This window comes from Hyla sarda, chromosome 6 (assembly GCF_029499605.1).
Source record: "Hyla sarda isolate aHylSar1 chromosome 6, aHylSar1.hap1, whole genome shotgun sequence".
NCBI classification, from domain to species: Eukaryota; Metazoa; Chordata; class Amphibia; order Anura; family Hylidae; genus Hyla; species Hyla sarda.
Window position 1 is genome coordinate 255,539,881 of NC_079194.1, and position 20,715 is coordinate 255,560,595.

A 20,715-nucleotide genomic window follows, 5' to 3' on the forward strand; every position below is an offset into this window, starting at 1 on the left:
CTTGGCAGCATGAGGAGACCATATAGTGGCTGAATGACACAGCTTGGATGAGGCTGAAGCATGAGGAGACCATATAATGGCTGAATGACACAGCGTGGAGGTGTTGGCAGCATGAGGAGACCATATAGTGGCTGAATGACACAGCGTGGAGGTGTTGGCCGCATGAGGAGACCATATAGTGGCTGAATGGCACAGTGTGGAGGTGTTGGCAGCATGAGGAGACCATATCGTGGCTGAATGACACAGCATGGAAGTGTTGACAGCATGAGGAGACCATATAGTGGCTGGATGACACAGCTTGTAGGAGGCTGAAGCATGAGGAGTCCATATAGTGGCTGAATGACACAGCGTGGAGGTGTTGGCAGCATGAGGAGACCATATAGTGTCTGAATGGCACAGCCAGGAGTTGGCAGCAGCATGAGTAGACACTACGCCTTCACAATCCCTAAGATTATAAAATGAATTCTGAAATTTAAACTGAAGATTTTGGGTAGCTAGTGCTACCATAAAAAAAATGTATTCCCAGTCCCAGCAGCATCAGTAAACCATATATTGCCTGAATGGCACAGCCTGGAGTTGGCAGCAGCATGAGTAGACACCAGGGCTTCACAATCCCTAAGAAAAAAAGACGAAGTTTGAATTTTAAACCGAAGATTTTGGGTAGCTAGTGCTACCATAACAAAAATGTTTATGCCCAGGCCCAGCAGCATCAGTAAACCGTATATTGGCTGAATAACACAGCCTGGAGTTGGCTGAAGCATGAGGAGACCATATAGTGAGGAGACAATGGGGCCTTACAATCTCTAATAATAAAAGATGAATTTTGAAATTTCAATTGAAGATTTATGGTACCTAGTGCTACCATAAACTTATATAGGTAATGTCCTAGGCCCGACAGCATCACTAAACCATGTAGTTGCTATATGACACATACAGGAGCAGGCAGCAGCATGAGTACACAAGAGGGGTTCACAACCCCTAACATTAAAAGGTTAATGTTGAAATCTCTATTGAAGATGCATGTTAGCTAGTGCTATCATCCAAAAATGTAAGGCCCAAGCCCAGCAGCATCACAAAACCATGTAGTTGCTGAATGACACAGACAGGAGCAGTCAGCAGTAGGAGTACACAAGATGGTTTCATAACCTCTAAGACTGAAAGATCAATGTTGAAATCTCTATTAAGCATGTATGGAAGCTAGTGCTAACATCCAAAAATGTAAGGTTCAAGCCCAGCAGCATCAGTAAGCCAAGAAGTTCCTGAAAAACACAGTCAGGAGCAGGCATCAGCAGTACACAAGAGGGTTTCATAACCCCATACATTGAAAGATCAATGTTGAAATCTCAATGAAACATGTATGTAAGCTAGTTCTAACATCCAAAAATTTAAGGCCCAAGCCCAGCAGCATATGTAAGCCAAGTAGTTCCTGAAAGACACAGTCAGGATCACAAAGAGGACCTCCAAGAAACTCAGGATCAAGCAGGGCACATGGAACTCAGGTGAAACAGAGAAGGTTTATTACCCACAATGCAACGCATTTCGCGGAAAAACGCTTCATCAGGCCCTGCTTGATCCTGAGTTTCTTGGAGGTCCTCTTTGTGTTTGCTGTTTTATCTCAGGAGCAGCTGCTGGATCCTTGATCTATTGATCACCTATACGCTATTCCATTGGTGTGCTTGGTTTAGTACAACCATCAAGGGTGAGCACCTCCTAATTTGTGTTCATCTTTACTTTGCACTGACGTTATCACACTATGGAGTGCTTTCCTTTGTTTTAGCTACAGTCAGGATCAAGCAGCAGCAGTACTCAAGAGGGTTTCATAACCCCTAAGCTTGAAAGATCAATGTTGAAATCTCTATTGAACAGGTATGTTACCTCATGCTATCATCAAAGAATTTAAGACCCAAGCCCAGCAGCATCACTAAGCACAGTAGTTCCTGAAACACACAGCCTGAAGTAGGCATCAGCATGAGTTTACAAGAGGGCTTCACAACCCCTAACATTAAATTGTTAATGTTGAAATCTGTATAGAGGATGTATGTTAGCTTGTGCTAACATGAAACAGTTTTAGGCACAGGCCCAGCAGCATCACTAAACCATATAGCTGCTGAAACACACAGCCTTGATCAGGCAGCAGCAGAAGTACACAAGGGGCTTAATAGCCCCTAACATTAAAAGGTGAATATTGAAATCTGTATAGAAGATGTATGTTAGCTAGTGCTAACATAAAAAAAAATTTAGGCACAGGCCCAGCAGCATCAGTAAGCCAAGTAGTTCCTGAAACACAGCCTAGATCAGGCGGCAGGATGCGTACATAAGAGGGCTTCACAACCCCTAACATTAAAAGATCAATGTTGAAATCTCTATTGAGCATGTATGTTTGCTAGTGCTACCATAAAAAAATGTTAGGTAATATCCAAGACAGTCCCAGCAGCATTAGAAAACAATATATTAGCCGAATGACACAGCCTGGAGGTCAGATGACTAGAAACACTCATGAAACTCAAACTGTGCTCCACTGTGCCCCTCCTCCTCCTCCAGTTCAGCCCCCACAGGGCTCTTGTGGCCATGAGATGTAGGCGCAATGTCTCCATTGCCCTGATCAGCCATCGTTTCCAACACTTGTAGGAAATGAAGCAGTGGAATTGTTACGCCGAGCGCTCCGGGTCCCCGCTCCTCCCCGGAGCGCTCGCTACACTCTCGCCACTGCAGCGCTCCGGTCAGATCCTCTGACCCGGTGCGCTGCGATACTGCCTCCAGCCGGGATGCGATTCGCGATGCGGGTGGCGCCCGCTCGCGATGCGCACCCCGGCTCCCGTACCTGACTCGCTCTCCGTCGGTCCTGTCTCGGCGCGCGCGGCCCCGCTCCCTAGGGCGCGCGCGCGCCGGGTCTCTGCGATTTAAAGGGCCACTGCGCCGCTGATTGGCGCAGTGGTTCTAATTAGTGTGTTCACCTGTGCACTCCCTATTTATACCTCACTTCCCCTGCACTCCCTCGCCGGATCTTGTTGCCATTGTGCCAGTGAAAGCGTTTCCTTGTGTGTTCCTAGCCTGTGTTCCAGACCTCCTGCCGTTGCCCCTGACTACGATCCTTGCTGCCTGCCCCGACCTTCTGCTACGTCCGACCTTGCTTCTGTCTACTCCCTTGTACCGCGCCTATCTTCAGCAGTCAGAGAGGTTGAGCCGTTGCTAGTGGATACGACCTGGTCACTACCGCCGCAGCAAGACCATCCCGCTTTGCGGCGGGCTCTGGTGAAAACCAGTAGTGACTTAGAACCGGTCCACTAGCACGGTCCACGCCAATCCCTCTCTGGCACAGAGGATCCACCTCCTGCCAGCCGGCATCGTGACAGTAGATCCGGCCATGGATCCCGCTGAAGTTCCTCTGCCAGTTGTCGCCGACCTCACCACGGTGGTCGCCCAGCAGTCACAACAGATAGCGCAACAAGGCCACCAGCTGTCTCAACTGACCGTGATGCTACAGCAGCTACTACCACAGCTTCAGCAATCATCTCCTCCGCCAGCTCCTGCACCTCCTCCGCAGCGAGTGGCCGCTCCAGGCCTACGACTATCCTTGCCGGATAAATTTGCTTCAGAACTATCCTGGAATAATGAGGCCCTCTGCGCGACCTTTAAAAAAGGCCTATCCAGCAACATTAAAGATGTTCTGGCCGCACGAGAAATCCCTGCTAACCTACATGAACTCATTCATCTAGCCACTCGCATTGACATGCGTTTTTCCGAAAGGCGTCAGGAGCTCCGCCAGGATATGGACTTTGTTCGCACGAGGCGTTTTCTCTCCCCGGCTCCTCTCTCCTCTGGTCCCCTGCAATCCGTTCCTGTGCCTCCCGCCGTGGAGGCTATGCAGGTCGACCGGTCTCGCCTGACACCTCAAGAGAGGACACGACGCCGCATGGAGAATCTCTGCCTGTACTGTGCCGGTACCGAACACTTCCTGAAGGATTGTCCTATCCGTCCTCCCCGCCTGGAAAGACGTACGCTGACTCCGCACAAAGGTGAGACAGTCCTTGATGTCAACTCTGCTTCTCCACGTCTTACTGTGCCTGTGCGGATATCTGCCTCTACCTTCTCCTTCTCTACTATGGCCTTCTTGGATTCCGGATCTGCAGGAAATTTTATTCTGGCCTCTCATCAACAGGTTCAACATCCCGGTGACCAGTCTCGCCAGACCCCTCTACATCAATTGTGTTAACAATGAAAGATTGGACTGTACCATACGTCTCCGCACGGAGCCCCTCCTAATGTGCATCGGACCTCATCACGAGAAAATTGAGTTTTTGGTCCTCCCCAATTGCACTTCCGAAATTCTCCTTGGACTACCCTGGCTTCAACACCATTCCCCAACCCTGGATTGGTCCACTGGAGAGATCAAGAGTTGGGGCCCCTCTTGTTTCAAGGACTGCCTTAAACCGGTTCCCAGTACTCCTTGCCGTGACTCTGTGGTTCCCCCTGTAACCGGTCTCCCTAAGGCCTATATGGACTTTGCGGATGTTTTTTGCAAAAAACAAGCTGAGACTCTACCTCCTCACAGGCCTTATGACTGTCCTATTGACCTCCTCCCGGGCACTACTCCACCCCGGGGCAGAATTTATCCTCTCTCTGCCCCAGAGACTCTTGCTATGTCTGAGTACATCCAGGAAAATTTAAAAAAGGGCTTTATCCGCAAATCCTCCTCTCCTGCCGGAGCCGGATTTTTCTTTGTGTCCAAAAAAGATGGCTCCCTACGTCCTTGCATTGACTACCGCGGTCTTAATAAAATCACGGTAAAGAACCGCTACCCCCTACCTCTCATCTCTGAACTCTTTGATCGCCTCCAAGGTGCCCACATCTTTACCAAACTGGACTTAAGAGGTGCTTATAATCTCATCCGCATCAGAGAGGGGGATGAATGGAAAACGGCATTTAACACTAGAGATGGACACTTTGAGTATCTGGTCATGCCCTTTGGCCTGTGCAACGCCCCTGCCGTCTTCCAAGACTTTGTTAATGAAATTTTTTGTGACCTCTTATACTCCTGTGTTGTTGTATATCTGGACGATATCCTGATTTTTTCTGCCAATCTAGAAGAACACCGCCAGCATGTCCGTATGGTTCTTCAGAGACTTCGTGACAATCAACTTTATGCCAAGATGGAGAAATGTCTGTTTGAATGCCAATCTCTTCCTTTCCTAGGATACTTGGTCTCTGGCCAGGGACTACAAATGGATCCAGACAAACTCTCTGCCGTCTTAGATTGGCCACGCCCCTCCGGACTCCGTGCTATCCAACGTTTTTTGGGGTTCGCCAATTATTACAGACAATTTATTCCACATTTTTCTACCATTGTGGCTCCTATCGTGGCTTTAACCAAAAAGAATGCCAATCCTAAGTCATGGCCTCCTCAAGCGGAAGACGCCTTTAAACAGCTCAAGTCTGCCTTTTCTTCGTCTCCCGTGCTCTCCAGACCTGACCCATCTAAACCCTTCCTATTGGAGGTTGATGCCTCCTCAGTAGGAGCTGGAGCGGTCCTTCTACAAAAAAATTCTTCCGGGCATGCTGTTACTTGTGGTTTTTTTTCTAGGACCTTCTCTCCTGCGGAGAGGAACTACTCCATCGGGGATCGAGAGCTTCTAGCCATTAAATTAGCACTTGAGGAATGGAGGCATCTGCTGGAGGGATCAAGATTTCCAGTTATTATTTACACCGATCATAAGAACCTCTCCTATCTCCAGTCTGCCCAACGGCTGAATCCTCGCCAGGCCAGGTGGTCTCTGTTCTTTGCCCGGTTTAATTTTGAAATTCACTTTCGGCCTGCCGATAAGAACATTAGGGCCGATGCTCTCTCTCGTTCCTCGGATGCCTCGGAAGTAGAGCTCTCTCCGCAACACATCATTCCTCCTGACTGCCTGATCTCCACTTCTCCAGCCTCCATCAGGCAAACTCCTCCAGGGAAGACCTTCGTCTCTCCACGCCAACGCCTCGGAATCCTCAAATGGGGTCACTCCTCCCATCTCGCAGGTCATGCGGGCATCAAGAAATCCGTGCAACTCATCTCTCGTTTCTATTGGTGGCCGACTCTGGAGACGGATGTCGTGGATTTTGTGCGAGCCTGCACTGTCTGTGCCCGGGATAAGACTCCTCGCCAGAAGCCCGCTGGTCTTCTTCATCCTCTGCCTGTCCCCGAACAGCCTTGGTCTCTGATTGGTATGGACTTTATTACAGACTTACCCCCATCCCGTGGCAACACTGTTGTTTGGGTGGTCGTTGATCGATTCTCCAAAATGGCACATTTCATCCCTCTTCCTGGTCTTCCTTCAGCGCCTCAGTTGGCAAAACAATTTTTTGTACACATTTTTCGTCTTCACGGGTTGCCCATGCAGATCGTCTCGGATAGAGGCGTCCAATTCGTGTCAAAATTCTGGAGGGCTCTCTGTAAACAACTCAAGATTAAATTAAACTTTTCTTCTGCATATCATCCTCAATCCAATGGGCAAGTAGAAAGAATTAACCAGGTCTTGGGTGATTATTTACGGCATTTTGTTTCCTCCCGCCAGGATGACTGGGCAGATCTTCTACCATGGGCCGAATTCTCGTATAACTTCAGAATCTCTGAATCTTCCTCCAAATCCCCATTTTTCGTGGTGTACGGCCGTCACCCTCTTCCCCCCCTCCCTACTCCCTTGCCCTCTGGTTTGCCCGCTGTGGATGAAATATCTCGTGATCTTTCCACCATATGGAAAGAGACCCAAAATTCTCTCTTACAGGCTTCATCACGCATGAAGAAGTTTGCTGATAAAAAAAGAAGAGCTCCCCCCATTTTTTCTCCTGGAGACAAGGTATGGCTCTCCGCCAAATATGTCCGCTTCCGTGTCCCTAGCTACAAATTGGGACCACGCTATCTTGGTCCTTTCAAATTTTGTGCCAGATTAATCCTGTCTCTTACAAACTTCTTCTTCCTCCTTCTCTTCGTATTCCTAATGCCTTTCACGTTTCTCTTCTTAAACCACTCATCATCAACCGTTTCTCTCCCAAACTTGTTTCTCCCACTCCTGTTTCCGGCTCCTCGGACATCTTCTCCGTAAAGGAGATACTGGCCTCCAAGAAGGTCAGAGGGAAAACTTTTTTTTTAGTCGATTGGGAGGGTTGTGGTCCTGAAGAGAGATCCTGGGAACCTGAGGACAATATCCTAGACAAAAGTCTGCTCCTCAGGTTCTCAGTCTCTAAGAAGAGGGGGAGACCCAAGGGGGGGGGTACTGTTACGCCGAGCGCTCCGGGTCCCCGCTCCTCCCCGGAGCGCTCGCTACACTCTCGCCACTGCAGCGCTCCGGTCAGATCCTCTGACCCGGTGCGCTGCGATACCGCCTCCAGCCGGGATGCGATTCGCGATGCGGGTGGCGCACGCTCGCGATGCGCACCCCGGCTCCCGTACCTGACTCGCTCTCCGTCGGTCCTGTCTCGGCGCGCGCGCCCCCGCTCCCTAGGGCGCGCGCGCGCCGGGTCTCTGCGATTTAAAGGGCCACTGCGCCGCTGATTGGCGCAGTGGTTCTAATTAGTGTGTTCACCTGTGCACTCCCTATTTATACCTCACTTCCCCTGCACTCCCTCGCCGGATCTTGTTGCCATTGTGCCAGTGAAAGCGTTTCCTTGTGTGTTCCTAGCCTGTGTTCCAGGCCCTCCTGCCGTTGCCCCTGACTACGATCCTTGCTGCCTGCCCCGACCTTCTGCTACGTCCGACCTTGCTTCTGTCTACTCCCTTGTACCGCGCCTATCTTCAGCAGTCAGAGAGGTTGAGCCGTTGCTAGTGGATACGACCTGGTCACTACCGCCGCAGCAAGACCATCCCGCTTTGCGGCGGGCTCTGGTGAAAACCAGTAGTGACTTAGAACCGGTCCACTAGCACGGTCCACGCCAATCCCTCTCTGGCACAGAGGATCCACCTCCTGCCAGCCGGCATCGTGACAGGAATGACGTTGTTCATCCTGGCGATTTACTAATAATGTGGCTTCCTCAAAGGGCCTGAGGAAATGGCAGGTGTCACGTATGAGCTGCCACTGGTTCACATCGAAGTTACACAGGAGAGTACCCCTATGCTCTTGGATCATCAAGAAATTGGTGATGGCTTTTCTCTGTTCGTACAGTCGGTCCAACACATGGAGGGTGGAATTCCAACGTGGCAACGTCACAAATTAGACTATGTTGGGGGATACCATTCTGATGCTGCAGCTCAAGGAGGGTGTGCTTTGCAGTGTACGAGTGGCTGAAGTGCATGCACAGTTTCCTTGCCATTGTTGGGATGTCTTGCAAATGGGGGGAACACTTCAGGAACTGCTTGACAACCAGATTTAACACGTGTGCCATGCAGTGCGCATGACTCAGACAACGGTAAGAACATCTTGGCCGCGCTGTCACCATGGTTCCCATTTCCAGTTTTTGTGGAGTAAGCAATGCTCTGATTTCTTTACGAATTACTTAAGCAGTTCCTCCCCTGTGTGACTCTTTTTGCCAAGGCAAACCATCTGAAGAGCAGCGTGACACCGCCGTGCCTTGCACACATGGTATGCTGAAGGGCCACTGAGACTTGTCTGGGCAGTGGAGGCTGAGGACATGGTGGAGGATGAGGAGGCGGAGTTGCACACTGTCACAGGACCAATGGGCTGACAGCGTGGAGGAGGAAGCGGCGTGACCTGTCCAAGTTGGGGTTGTTGCTGTGCAGGAAGCACATTCACCCAGTGAGCCGTAAAGGACATGTATTGTCCCTGACCGTAATTACAGCTCCAGACGTCGGCACTGCCGTTCACTTTGGTACACACCGACAGGCTCAAGGACTGGTGTAACGCCGAGCGCTCTGGGCCCCACTTCCCCTCCGGAGCGCTCGCGGCGTTACTCCTCTGCTTGCAGCACTCCGGTCTGCGAGTCTGACCGGGAGCGCTGCTCTATGTCCCTCGGCGGGGATGCGATCCCTCGGCGGGGATGCCTCTTACCGGCCCCGTCCTTCTGCTCAGTCCCGGCGCACGCGGCCCCGCTCTCTAGGGTGCGCGCGCGCGCCGGGTTTCTCAGATTTAAAGGGCCAGTGCACCATTAATTGGTGCCTGGCCCAATTAGTTCCTAAGCACTTCCACTCCATATGAACCCACTTCCCCCTTCCTGTCCCTGCCGGATCTTGTTGCCTTGTGCCCTGAGAAAGCGTTTCTGTGTGTTCCATTACCTGTTTATCCAGACCCTTGCCGTTGCCCCTGACTACGAGCCATTGCTGCCTGCCCAGACCTTCTGCTACGTCCGACCTTGCTCTTGCCTTGCCCTTGTGTACCGTGCCTGTCTCAGCTGTCAGTGAGGTTGAGTCGCTGTCGGGTGGAACGACCTGGGGGTTACCTGCCGCTGCAAGTCCATCCCGCTTTGCGGCGGGCTCTGGTGAAAACCAGTAACCCCTTAGATTCCGTTCCGCTGGTACGGCTCAACCCATCTCCTCACTGACACAGAGGATCCACCACCCGTGTCCTCTCGCATACCACTTCGGATCCTGACAGTAGATCCGGCCATGGATTCCGCTGAGGTCCCGCTGCCTAGTGTCGCTGACCTAACCTCCGTGGTCACCCAGCAATCACAGCAGATCGCGCAACAAGGACAACAGCTGACTCAGCTGACCGCTATGCTACAACAGCTTCTGCCGCAACAACAGCAACCATCTCCTCCACCAGCTCCTACATCTCCTCCGCAGCGAGTGGCTGCTCCCAGTTTCCGCCTGTCTCTTCCAGACAAGTTTGATGGGGACTCTAAACTGTGCCGTGGATTCCTGTCCCAGTGTTCCCTACACCTGGAGATGATGTCGGACCAATTTCCTACTGAACGGTCTAAGGTGGCGTTCGTGGTCAGCCTCAGAAGTACGTAGTGTTTTTGAGGAGCCAGCCCGGGCTTCCTCACCCGAGACTGCTTTGCTGAATCTTGTCCAAGGGAGTTCTTCTGTGGGCGAATACGCCATCCTGTTCTGCACCCTCGCCTCTGAGCTTTCCTGGAATAATGAGGCCCGTCAATCACGGTTTGAGGTCCGGTCGTAAAAGCGCATACGGCGCAAAAATGAGTCGACCGGACCGAACGTTTCACTCCGGCCGGCTCATTGAAATGAATTACATACGGGAGCGCATACGAAGGCATAAGGGAGCGCGAGGTTTTAGCTCCCCCCTGCCGTATGCGCTCCCGTATGGGAGAAAACGTAGTGTGAACCCACCCTCAGCCTTTCCTGAAGGTCTTTTCGGGATATGCTGTACTCTTGTGTGGTAGTCTATCTTGACGACATCCTCATTTTTTCCTCCAACCTAGAGGAACATCGCCTTCATGTTCGTCAAGTGCTCCAGCGGCTACGCCAAAATCAACTTTATGCCAACATCGAGAAGTGTCTATTCGAACGCAGCAGTCTTCCCTTCTTGGGTTACATTGCGTCCGGACAAGATCTTCAAATGGACCCTGATAAACTTTCTGCGGTAATGGATTGGCCTCGTCCCACTGGCCTGCGAGCAATCCAAAGATTTCTCGGATTTGCAAATTACTACCGTCAATTCATTCCCCACTTCTCCACCCTCGTTGCTCCTATTGTAGCACTGACTAAGAAAAATGCTAATCCGAAATCCTGGCCGCCTCAGGCGGAGGAAGCCTTTAACCACCTCAAAGCCGCCTTCTCCTCTGCTCCAGTCTTGTCCAGACCTGATCCTCAGAAGCCCTTCTTCCTCGAGGTTGACGCCTCCTCCGTTGGATCCGGAGCTGTTCTCCTACAAGCTCGATCTTCCTCCTTCTCTTCGTATTCCTAACTCCTTTCATGTATCCCTTCTCAAACCTCTCATTCTTAACCGCTTTTCCCCCAAGGTCACCGTTCCTGCTCCTGTCACTGGGTCCTCTGACGTCTTCTCGGTAAAAGAAATCCTTGCCTCCAAGGTCGTCAGAGGTAAAAAAAAAAAATCCCGTTGATTGGGAGAATTGTGGCCCCGAAGAGAGGTCTTGGGAGTCCGAGGACAATATCCTCGACAAGGAACTCATCCTTAGGTTCCTGGGCTCCAAAAAGAGGGGGAGACCAAAGGGGGGGGGTACTGTAACGCCGAGTGCTCCGGGCGCCGCTTCCCCTCCGGAGCGCTCGTGGCGTTACTCCTCTGCTTGCAGCGCTCCGGTCTGCGAGTCTGACCCGGAGTGCTGCTCTATGTCCCTCGGCGGGTCTGTCCGCGGGTCGCATCCCGTGTTTCTTACCGGCCCCGTCCTTCTGCTCAGTCCCGGCGCGCCCTGCCCTGCTCTCTAGGGCGCGCGCCCGCCGGGTCTCTCAGATTTAAAGGGCCAGTGCACCATTAATTGGTGCCTGGCCCAATTAGTTCCTAAGCACTTCCACTTCATATAAACCCACTTCCCCCTTCCTGTCCCTGCTGGATCTTGTTGCCTTGTGCCCTGAGAAAGCGTTTCTGTGTGTTCCATTGCCTGTGTATCCAGACCCTTGCCGTTGCCCCTGACTACGAGCCATTGCTGCCTGCTCAGACCTTCTGCTACGTCCGACCTTGCTCTTGCCTTGCCCTTGTGTACCGCGCCTGTCTCAGCTGTCAGTGAGGTTGAGTCGCTATCGGGTGGAACGACCTGGGGGTTACCTGCCGCTGCAAGTCCATCCCGCTTTGCGGCGGGCTCTGGTGAAAACCAGTAACCCCTTAGATTCCATTCCTCTGGTACGGCCCAGGCCATCTCCTCACTGACACAGAGGATCCACCACCCGTGTCCTCTCCGCATACCAGTCCGGATCCTGACAACTGGACCACCTTCTCTTCCACAAAATTGTGCAGGGCTGGTGCTGCCTTCTTCTCAAAGAAATGACGGCTTGGCACTCTACACCTCGGCTTGGCAAAAGTCATCGGTTCTCTGAAAGGTACAGAGTCCACCACTTGAAAAGGGAGGGACTGCAGTACCAGCAACTTAGACAGGAGCTTCTGCGCCGTTGGAAGAGTGGGCGCATACTTATGTCTCTTGAACATGACTTCGCGGATGGATTAATGGCAGAATGGCTGACTAAAAGTGGGAGGAGCGGGAGCATCTAGAGCGACAGAAGGAGGGTATGACACACAGCTCCCTTCGGCTGAGGTGGTGGAGCCTTGGCTGGCTGAAAGAGGGAGCTTCGTGCCACTGGATGATACAGCAGGCTGGACCAGTACATCGGAGCCACGGTTCTCCAAGGCCACTTTATGGTGGCGAAGCATATGTTGACGCAGGGCCGTGGTGCTAACATTGGGACCCTGGCCACGCTTCACCTTCTGCCTACACATCTTTCATGTGGCTATGTGAACCTCCTCCGGATGCTTGATGAAAAACTGCCACACCACCGAGTAGCTGATTTTCCCACCAACAGTCTGCACTAATTGACTGCTACTGCCGCCGTCTCCAGGAACCCCTGTTCCACTACCTCCCAGGAAGGTAGGCTGCCGCGAAGCAGGTGGTCTCCCCTGGGCACGTTTGGCTCCAGAATTTCCACTTCTGCCACCATGCTGACTGCCAACCATGCTACTGTCTTGCTGGTTCAGCTGCTGCCTCAAGGGCAACCTGCAACTCTCTTCTCCTTATGATGATGAGGCCCCTTCTGCACCCGGCTCCCAATTGTGATCGGCTTCATCATCATCATCATCATCATCATCAACAAGTGTCTGCACGTCACTGATGTCCTTTTCAGGTTCCTCAACAGTGTCTGCTTCAGGACCCTGAACCCTGGCAACACCGCCTCCCACATCTCTCTCCTCATCACTACTTGCCCGCTTAGCGGAGGAAGCGGCAGATGTCTCCTCCACTTCTTGGCTGGGCAGTAGCTGCTGACTGTCCTCTATTAGATCGACCTCAGTGAATAGTGGAGCTGAACCCACAGCATAAGATACTTCTGTAGGAGAGGGAACAGCATAGGACAGAGGAAATGGGAGGACAAGGACTGCTCCCGGGCCATGCCAACTGAGGGTTGTGTCTGAGGTACCCAGTGACTGTTGACTGGTGGTGTCAGATGTCACTTGTGATGAAGTGGATGACCGTGTTAACCAATCGACGATGGCAGATGGGTTGCTGGTCGAGACACGACCGCTAGCTGATAACGGGAGCTCGGGCCTCTTGCTGTGACTCCTGCTGCGACTCCTGCTGCCACTCGCCCCTAGTCTGCTGCGACCTCTGCCTGAAGTATTTAGGCCTCTGCCACTCCTCTGTGCATGTCCTGGCACTTCTCTGCCTGACATACTTAGTGCTTATATGAGGGGAGTACAATATACTTTACTACTCTTAAAACAGTATTTGTCTAGAACAGCAGCAGGTGTGCACTTTTGGCTGTCCTTTCACCAGTATCTAGGCCCAGATTAACAGGAACAAAATAGTACACTACTTATATGTGGTATGCACTGATGAGGGCAGAAAAATGCTTTACGTAACACTTAAAGGAAATCTGTCATCAGAATCACCCGCACTAAACCTGTTACACAGGCTTGTAGTGCGGGTGATCCTGATTAAAACGCTCCTTACCTGGTTAAAAATGGTTCAGCGGTTCTTAAGATATCTATATTTTTAGTTTTCTGTTATTCCCTGGCTTGGGACTCAGTGGGAGGTGTTATCATCTGGGACTCGGCCACACGTCATTCTAGCTGGGCGGAGCTGCCGCCCGGCTCATGAATATTCATGAACTTATCCTCCTGGTCTAATTCTTCTTTCTCGGTCTGGTGTGGAGGGCCGCGCATGCGTTGCGTTCCGTACACCCGGAAGCGGCGTTCTCCCCCCGGCTTCACTCAAGCTGCGGCCCTATACAAGTAAGAAGATGGGCTGCATAAGTGAAAAGCCGGGGGTGGGAGGAAGGGAGGGACGGAGGGTGTATTTATTCACAAACAGGCCGAGAAAGAAGAATTAGACCAGGAGGATAAGTTCATGAATATTCATGAGCCGGGGCGGCAGCTCCGCCCAGCTAGAATGACGTGTGGCCGAGTCCCCGATGATAACACCTTCCACTGAGTCCCAAGCGGATCCACATGTCAGTACATGGGGCAAGGGAAGCTGAGAAGGCGGGAAGGCAATGCAAGAAGGGAGGTAGGCGGGATGACCCTGAATCACATGCAGGATGCAGCCTATCAGCAGCCAGTCACCCCTGTTATGTCACAGCCCTATATAATCGGCAGCCATATTGCAGCCAGCCACTTCATTCATTACACTGCAGAGAGATAGATAGGGAAAGCCTGTGTGTGTGTGTTACAGCAGAGAAAAGCGCATTCCATCAGCGTTTAACATCCTCTTAGTCACATCAGCGTTCTTGTGGACGGAGAGCATTGTTTTTTTCACTGAAAATGATTTTTACTGCAGCTGCAGGCATTAACCTCGCAGTCACTTTCTTTGGCATAGTATTACAGAGAGGGGCAGATAGCTGTGTGTTGCCTCATACATTTCAACAAGCTGCATCAACTTCATAAACCTTAGCAGAGGTGGCAGGAATAATTTTTCAGCGCAATTCTGTGTCTGTGTTCCACAAAAAATCATCTACTGGTTATATTAGTCTGTAGACGGTATAATACCCACTGTCCACTCCTAATAGTCTGTGACAGAGTGCAATTTTGTGTTTAGTACACAGCTTTTTTTGGCTGCAGCACTGTTGTGTTCTACTGATGTTTTACAAAAATATATTTTTTTAGGGTACTGTAGCACATTTTTCTGCCCTCATCAGTGCATACTGCATACATACTAGTGTTGCTCACGAATATTCGCAATTCGAATATTATTCGCGAATTTCGCGAATATAGCGCTATATATTCGTAATTACGAATATTCGTTTGTTTTTTTCACAGTACACATCACAGTGATCACCCCTCTCTGCTTCCAGCTTGTGTGGTGTAAAGAAGGCTGTAATACTACTGTGTGAGACTGGCGTGCGAAAATCCGCATATGCGAAAATTAGCATATGCTAATTTTCGCATATGCGAATTTTCGCATATGCTAATTTTGTATATGCTAATATTCACATATGTTCATTTTCGCATACGCGCATTTTCGCATATGCGAAAATAAAACGAGAATGTAACGAATATGCGAATATTCGCGAATATATGACGAATATTCGTCCATATATTCGCGAATATGCCGCTCAACACTAATACATACATCTAAGTAGTGTACTATTTTATACCTTAATCTGTCAAGAGCCTATATAATGTGAAAGCCAGACAAAAGTAATCATCGGCTGGTGTTTAAAAAACAATTACTGTATTTTTAGGCGCATTGTAGTGCATTTTTCTGCCCTCATAAGTGCATACCGCATACGTAAATCATAAGTAGTGTACTATTTTGTACCTGTTAATCTATCAAGGGCCTACATACTGTGAAAGGACAGCCAAAAGTAATCACCGGCTGGTGTTTTAAAAACAATTACTGAGTTTTTAGGCGCATTGTAGTGCATTTTCCTGCCCTCCTAAGTGCATACCGCATACGTAAATCATAAGTACTGTACTATTTTTTACCTGTTAATCTGTCAAGGGCCTACATCTGGTGAAAGTCCAGGCAAAAGTACTCATTGGCTGGTGTTGTACACAGATACTTTTTTAAAGGAAATCTGTCATCAGAATCACCCGCACTAAACCTGATACACAGGCTTGTAGTGCGGGTGATCCTGATTAAAACGCTCCTTACCTTGTTAAAAATGGTTCAGCGGTTCTTAAGATATCTATATTTTTAGTTTTCTGTTATTCCCTGGCTTGGGACTCAGTGGAAGGTGTTATCATCGGGGACTCGGCCACACGTCATTCTAGCTGGGCGGAGCTGCCGCCCCGGCTCATGAATATTCATGAACTTATCCTCCTGGTCTAATTCTTCTTTCTCGGCCTGTTTGTGAATAAATACACCCTCCGTCCCTCCCTTCCTCCCACCCCCGGCTTTTCACTTATGCAGCCCATCTTCTTACTTGTATAGGGCCGCAGCTTGAGTGAAGCCGGGGGGAGAACGCCGCTTCCGGGTGTACGGAACGCGGCGCATGCGCGGCCCTCCACACCAGACCGAGAAAGAAGAATTAGACCAGGAGGATAAGTTCATGAATATTCATGAGCCGGGCGGCAGCTCCGCCCAGCTAGAATGACGTGTGGCCGAGTCCCAGATGATAACACCTCCCACTGAGTCCCAAGCCAGGGAATAACAGAAAACTAAAAATATAGATATCTTAAGAACCGCTGAACCATTTTTAACAAGGTAAGGAGCGTTTTAATCAGGATCACCCGCACTACAAGCCTGTGTAACAGGTTTAGTGCGGGTGATTCTGATGACAGATTTCCTTTAAAAAAGTATCTGTGTACAACACCAGCCAATGAGTACTTTTGCCTGGACTTTCACCAGATGTAGGCCCTTGACAGATTAACAGGTAAAAAATAGTACAGTACTTATGATTTACGTATGCGGTATGCACTTAGGAGGGCAGGAAAATGCACTACAATGCGCCTAAAAACTCAGTAATTGTTTTTAAAACACCAGCCGGTGATTACTTTTGGCTGTCCTTTCACAGTATGTAGGCCCTTGATAGATTAACAGGTACAAAATAGTACACTACTTATGATTTACGTATGCGGTATGCACTTATGAGGGCAGAAAAATGCACTACAATGCGCCTAAAAATACAGTAATTGTTTTTTAAACACCAGCCGATGATTACTTTTGTCTGGCTTTCACATTATATAGGCTCTTGACAGATTAACAGGTATAAAATAGTACACTACTTAGATGTATGTATTAGTGTTGAGCGGCAGAGGCCATATTCGAATTCGCGAATATTCGCGAATATATGGACGAATATTCGTCATATATTCGCGAATATTCGCATATTCGTTACATTCTCGTTTTATTTTCGCATATGCGAAAATGCGCGTATGCGAAAATGAACATATGTGAATATTAGCATATACAAAATTAGCATATACGAAAATTCGCATATGCGAAACTTAGCATATGCTAATTTTCGCATATGCGAATTTTCGCACGCCAGTCTCACACAGTAGTATTACAGCCTTCTTTACACCACACAAGCTGGAAGCAGAGAGGGGTGATCACTGTGATGTGTACTGTGAAAAAAAAAAAACGAATATTCGTAATTACGAATATATAGCGCTATATTCGCGAAATTCGCGAATAATATTCGAATTGCGAATATTCGTGAGCAACACTAGTATGTATGCAGTATGCACTGATGAGGGCAGAAAAATGTGCTACAGTACCCTAAAAAAATATATTTTTGTAAAACATCAGTAGAACACAACAGTGCTGCAGCCAAAAAAAGCTGTGTACTAAACACAAAATTGCACTCTGTCACAGACTATTAGGAGTGGACAGTGGGTATTATACCGTCTACAGACTAGTATAACCAGTAGATGATTTTTTGTGGAACACAGACACAGAATTGCGCTGAAAAATTATTCCTGCCACCTCTGCTAAGGTTTATGAAGTTGATGCAGCTTGTTGAAATGTATGAGGCAACACACAGCTATCTGCCCCTCTCTGTAATACTATGCTAAAGAAAGTGACTGCGAGGTTAATGCCTGCAGCTGCAGTAAAAATCATTTTCAGTGAAAAAAACAATGCTCTCCGTCCACAAGAACGCTGATGTGACTAAGAGGATGTTAAACGCTGATGGAATGCGCTTTTCTCTGCTGTAACACACACACACAGGCTTTCCCTATCTATCTCTCTGCAGTGTAATGAATGAAGTGGCTGGCTGCAATATGACTGCCGATTATATAGGGCTGTGACATAACAGGGGTGACTGGCTGCTGATAGGCTGCATCCTGCATGTGATTCAGGGTCATCCCGCCTACCTCCCTTCTTGCATTGCCTTCCCGCCTTCTCAGCTTCCCTTGCCCCATGTACTGACATGTGGATCCGCCATTTTAGATGCCCTGGAGCATGAAGTGATTCGCGCAATAGAATCATGGCGATATTCGCATTAGTTGCAAATCAAATATTTCCTGAAATTCGTAACGAATTCGGGTTTGTCAGCTATGATTCGCTCATCTCTAATTACTTCTATTAAAAAAATCTTAATCCTTTCAGTACTTATCAGCTGCTGTTATGATCCACAGGAAGTTCTTTTCTTTTTGAATTTCCTTTTTGTCTGACCAGAGTGCTCTCTGCTGACACCTCTGTCCATGCCAGGAACTGTCCAAAGCAGGAAAGTATTGCTATGGGGATTTTCTCCTGCTCTGGCAGTTCCTAAAATGGACAGAGGTGACAGCAGAGAGCACTGTGGTCAGAAAGAAAGGAAATTCTAAAAGAAAAGAAGTAATTTAAAATAGAAGTAATTTACAAATCTGTTTAAAAAAAATTCCAGGGGAGTACCCCTTTAATGTATAGTTGTCAATAACAGATTCCACTCTTCTAAGAAGACATTCCACAAGGTTTTGGAGTGTGTATGGTGGCCATGGGAATGTATGTCCATTAATCCAGAAAAGCATTTGTGAGGTCAGACACTGGATGCCAGGCTCACAATCTTCATTATAGTTAATTCCAAAGGTGTTGTATGAGGTTGAGGTCAGGGCTCTGTGTGGGCCAGTCAACTTTTTCTACACTAAACTTGCCCAACCATGCCTTTATGGACCTTGTGTTGTGCACTGAGGCAAAATCAGGCTGGAACAGAAAAGGGACAAACCCTAGCTGTTCCCACAAAGATGGAAGCGTAGAAATATCCAACATGTCTTGCTATGCTGAAACATTAACCCCTTCCCGCAGAATATCATATATAAACGCCGGGTTGTGCAGTGCGTTCGCGCATCCCGGTGTTTATAAATGACATGCAGTTAACCCGGCGATGCGCAGCATCGCACGGGTTAACTGGCAGAAGTCCCGCTGTTTCCAGCAGGGGACAACTTCTGCTTCACCCCCAGGACCATCAATTGATGGTCCTGGTCAGCGATCACTGTGATTGGTCCCTGTGGACCAATCACAGTGATCTGGGGTGAAAGTTCAGATCCCCCGCACTGCCCACCCCTGGAAGTCGGGCAGAACGGGGGACGAAGGCTGCAGGGGCTCGCGGGGACCTGCGGCATTCGGGGGGAACACGTGGGGACCGGCGGACTTACCTGATCCAGCGGCGGAACCGAGGAGCAGCGCGGGACCGGCCACGTGGACGAGCAGCGACGGGTAAGTATATGGTCCTCAGAGGCAGCAGTGAAGATCTTCACTGCTGCTTCTAGGAGTCTGAAAACTACAACTCCCAGCATGCCTAGACAGCCTTTGGCTGTCTGGGCATGCTGGGAGTTGTAGTTTTGCAACATCTGGAGGGCCCCAGTTTGGAGACCATTGTATAATGGTCTCCAATCTGTGCTCTTCCAGCTGTTGCAAAACTACAACTCCCAGCATGCACTGACTGTCCAGGCATGCTGGGAGTTTTAGTTAAGCAACATCTGGCCCTTCAGATGTTGCCGAACTACAACTCCCAGCATGCCCTTCAGCTGTCTGGGCATGCTGGGAGTTGTAGTTTTGCAACAGCTGGAGACACACTGGTTGGGAAACATTGTTTCTAACTCAGTGTTTCCTAACCTGTGTGCCTCCAGCTGTTGCAAAACTATAACTCCCAGCATGCACTAAAAGACCATGCATGCTGGGAGTTGTAGTTTTGCAACATCTGGAGGGCCCCAGTTTGGAGACCATTGTATAATGGTCTCCAATCTGTGCTCTTCCAGCTGTTGCAAAACTACAACTCCCAGTATGCACTGACTGTCCAGGCATGCTGGGAGTTTTAGTTCAGCAACATCTGGCCCTTCAGATGTTGCCGAACTACAACTCCCAGCATGCCCTTCAGCTGTCTGGGCATGCTGGGAGTTGTAGTTTTGCAACAACTGGAGACACACTGGTTGGGAAACATTGTCTGTTTCTAACTCAGTGTTTCCTAACCTGTGTGCCTCCAGCTGTTGCAAAACTATGACTCCCAGCATGCACTAACAGACCATGCATGCTGGGAGTTGTGGTTTTGCAACAGCTGATGCAAGCCCCCCCCCCCCCGCCCCGCCACCCCCGTGAATGTACAGGGTACATTCACATGGGCGAGGCTTTTACAGTGGGTTTCTCGCATCTTGAGATGCAGCAAATTTTGCGCTGGAAAACTCGCTGTAATCCCCCGCCCATGTGACTGTACCCTAAAAACACTACACTACACTAACACAAAATAAAATAAAAAGTTAAAAACACTACATATACACATACCCTTACACAGCCCCCCTCCCCCAATAAGAACGTCCGGTACACCACTGTTTCCAAAGCAGAGCCTCCAGCTGTTGAAAAACAACAACTCCCAGTATTGTCGGACAGCCGTTGACTGTCCAGGCATGCTGGGAGTTTTGCAACAGCTGGAGGCACCCTGTTTGGGAATCACTGGCGTAGAATACCCCTATGTCCACCCCTATGCAAATCCCTAATTTAGGCCTCAAATGCACATGGCGCTCTCACTTTGGAGCCCTGTCGTATTTCAAGGCAACAGTTTAGGGTCACATATGGGGTATCGCTGTACTCGGGAGAAATTGCGTTACAAGGTTTGGGGGGCTTTTTCTTCTTTAACCCTTCATGAAAAGGAAATGTTGGGGTCTACACCAGAATGTTAGTGTAAAATTTTTTTATTTTTTACACTAACATGCTGATGTTGCCCTATACTTTACATTTTCACAAGAGGTAAAAGGGAAAAAAGCCCCCCAAAATTTGTAACGCAATTTCTCCCGACTACAGAGA

General features: G+C 49.4%; 1 protein-coding gene across 1 annotated transcript in view; it reads left to right on the forward strand.

The window, feature by feature from the left end:
* The first annotated feature begins 1,848 nt into the window (after positions 1-1,848).
* EPS8L2 (EPS8 like 2) overlaps positions 1,849-20,715 on the forward strand; it is a 258,012-nt gene continuing 239,145 nt past the window's right edge. Inside the window, exon 1 of the mRNA XM_056527018.1 lies at positions 1,849-1,866. The gene's annotated coding sequence lies outside the window, so the exon portion shown is untranslated. The remainder of the gene's footprint in view (positions 1,867-20,715) is intronic.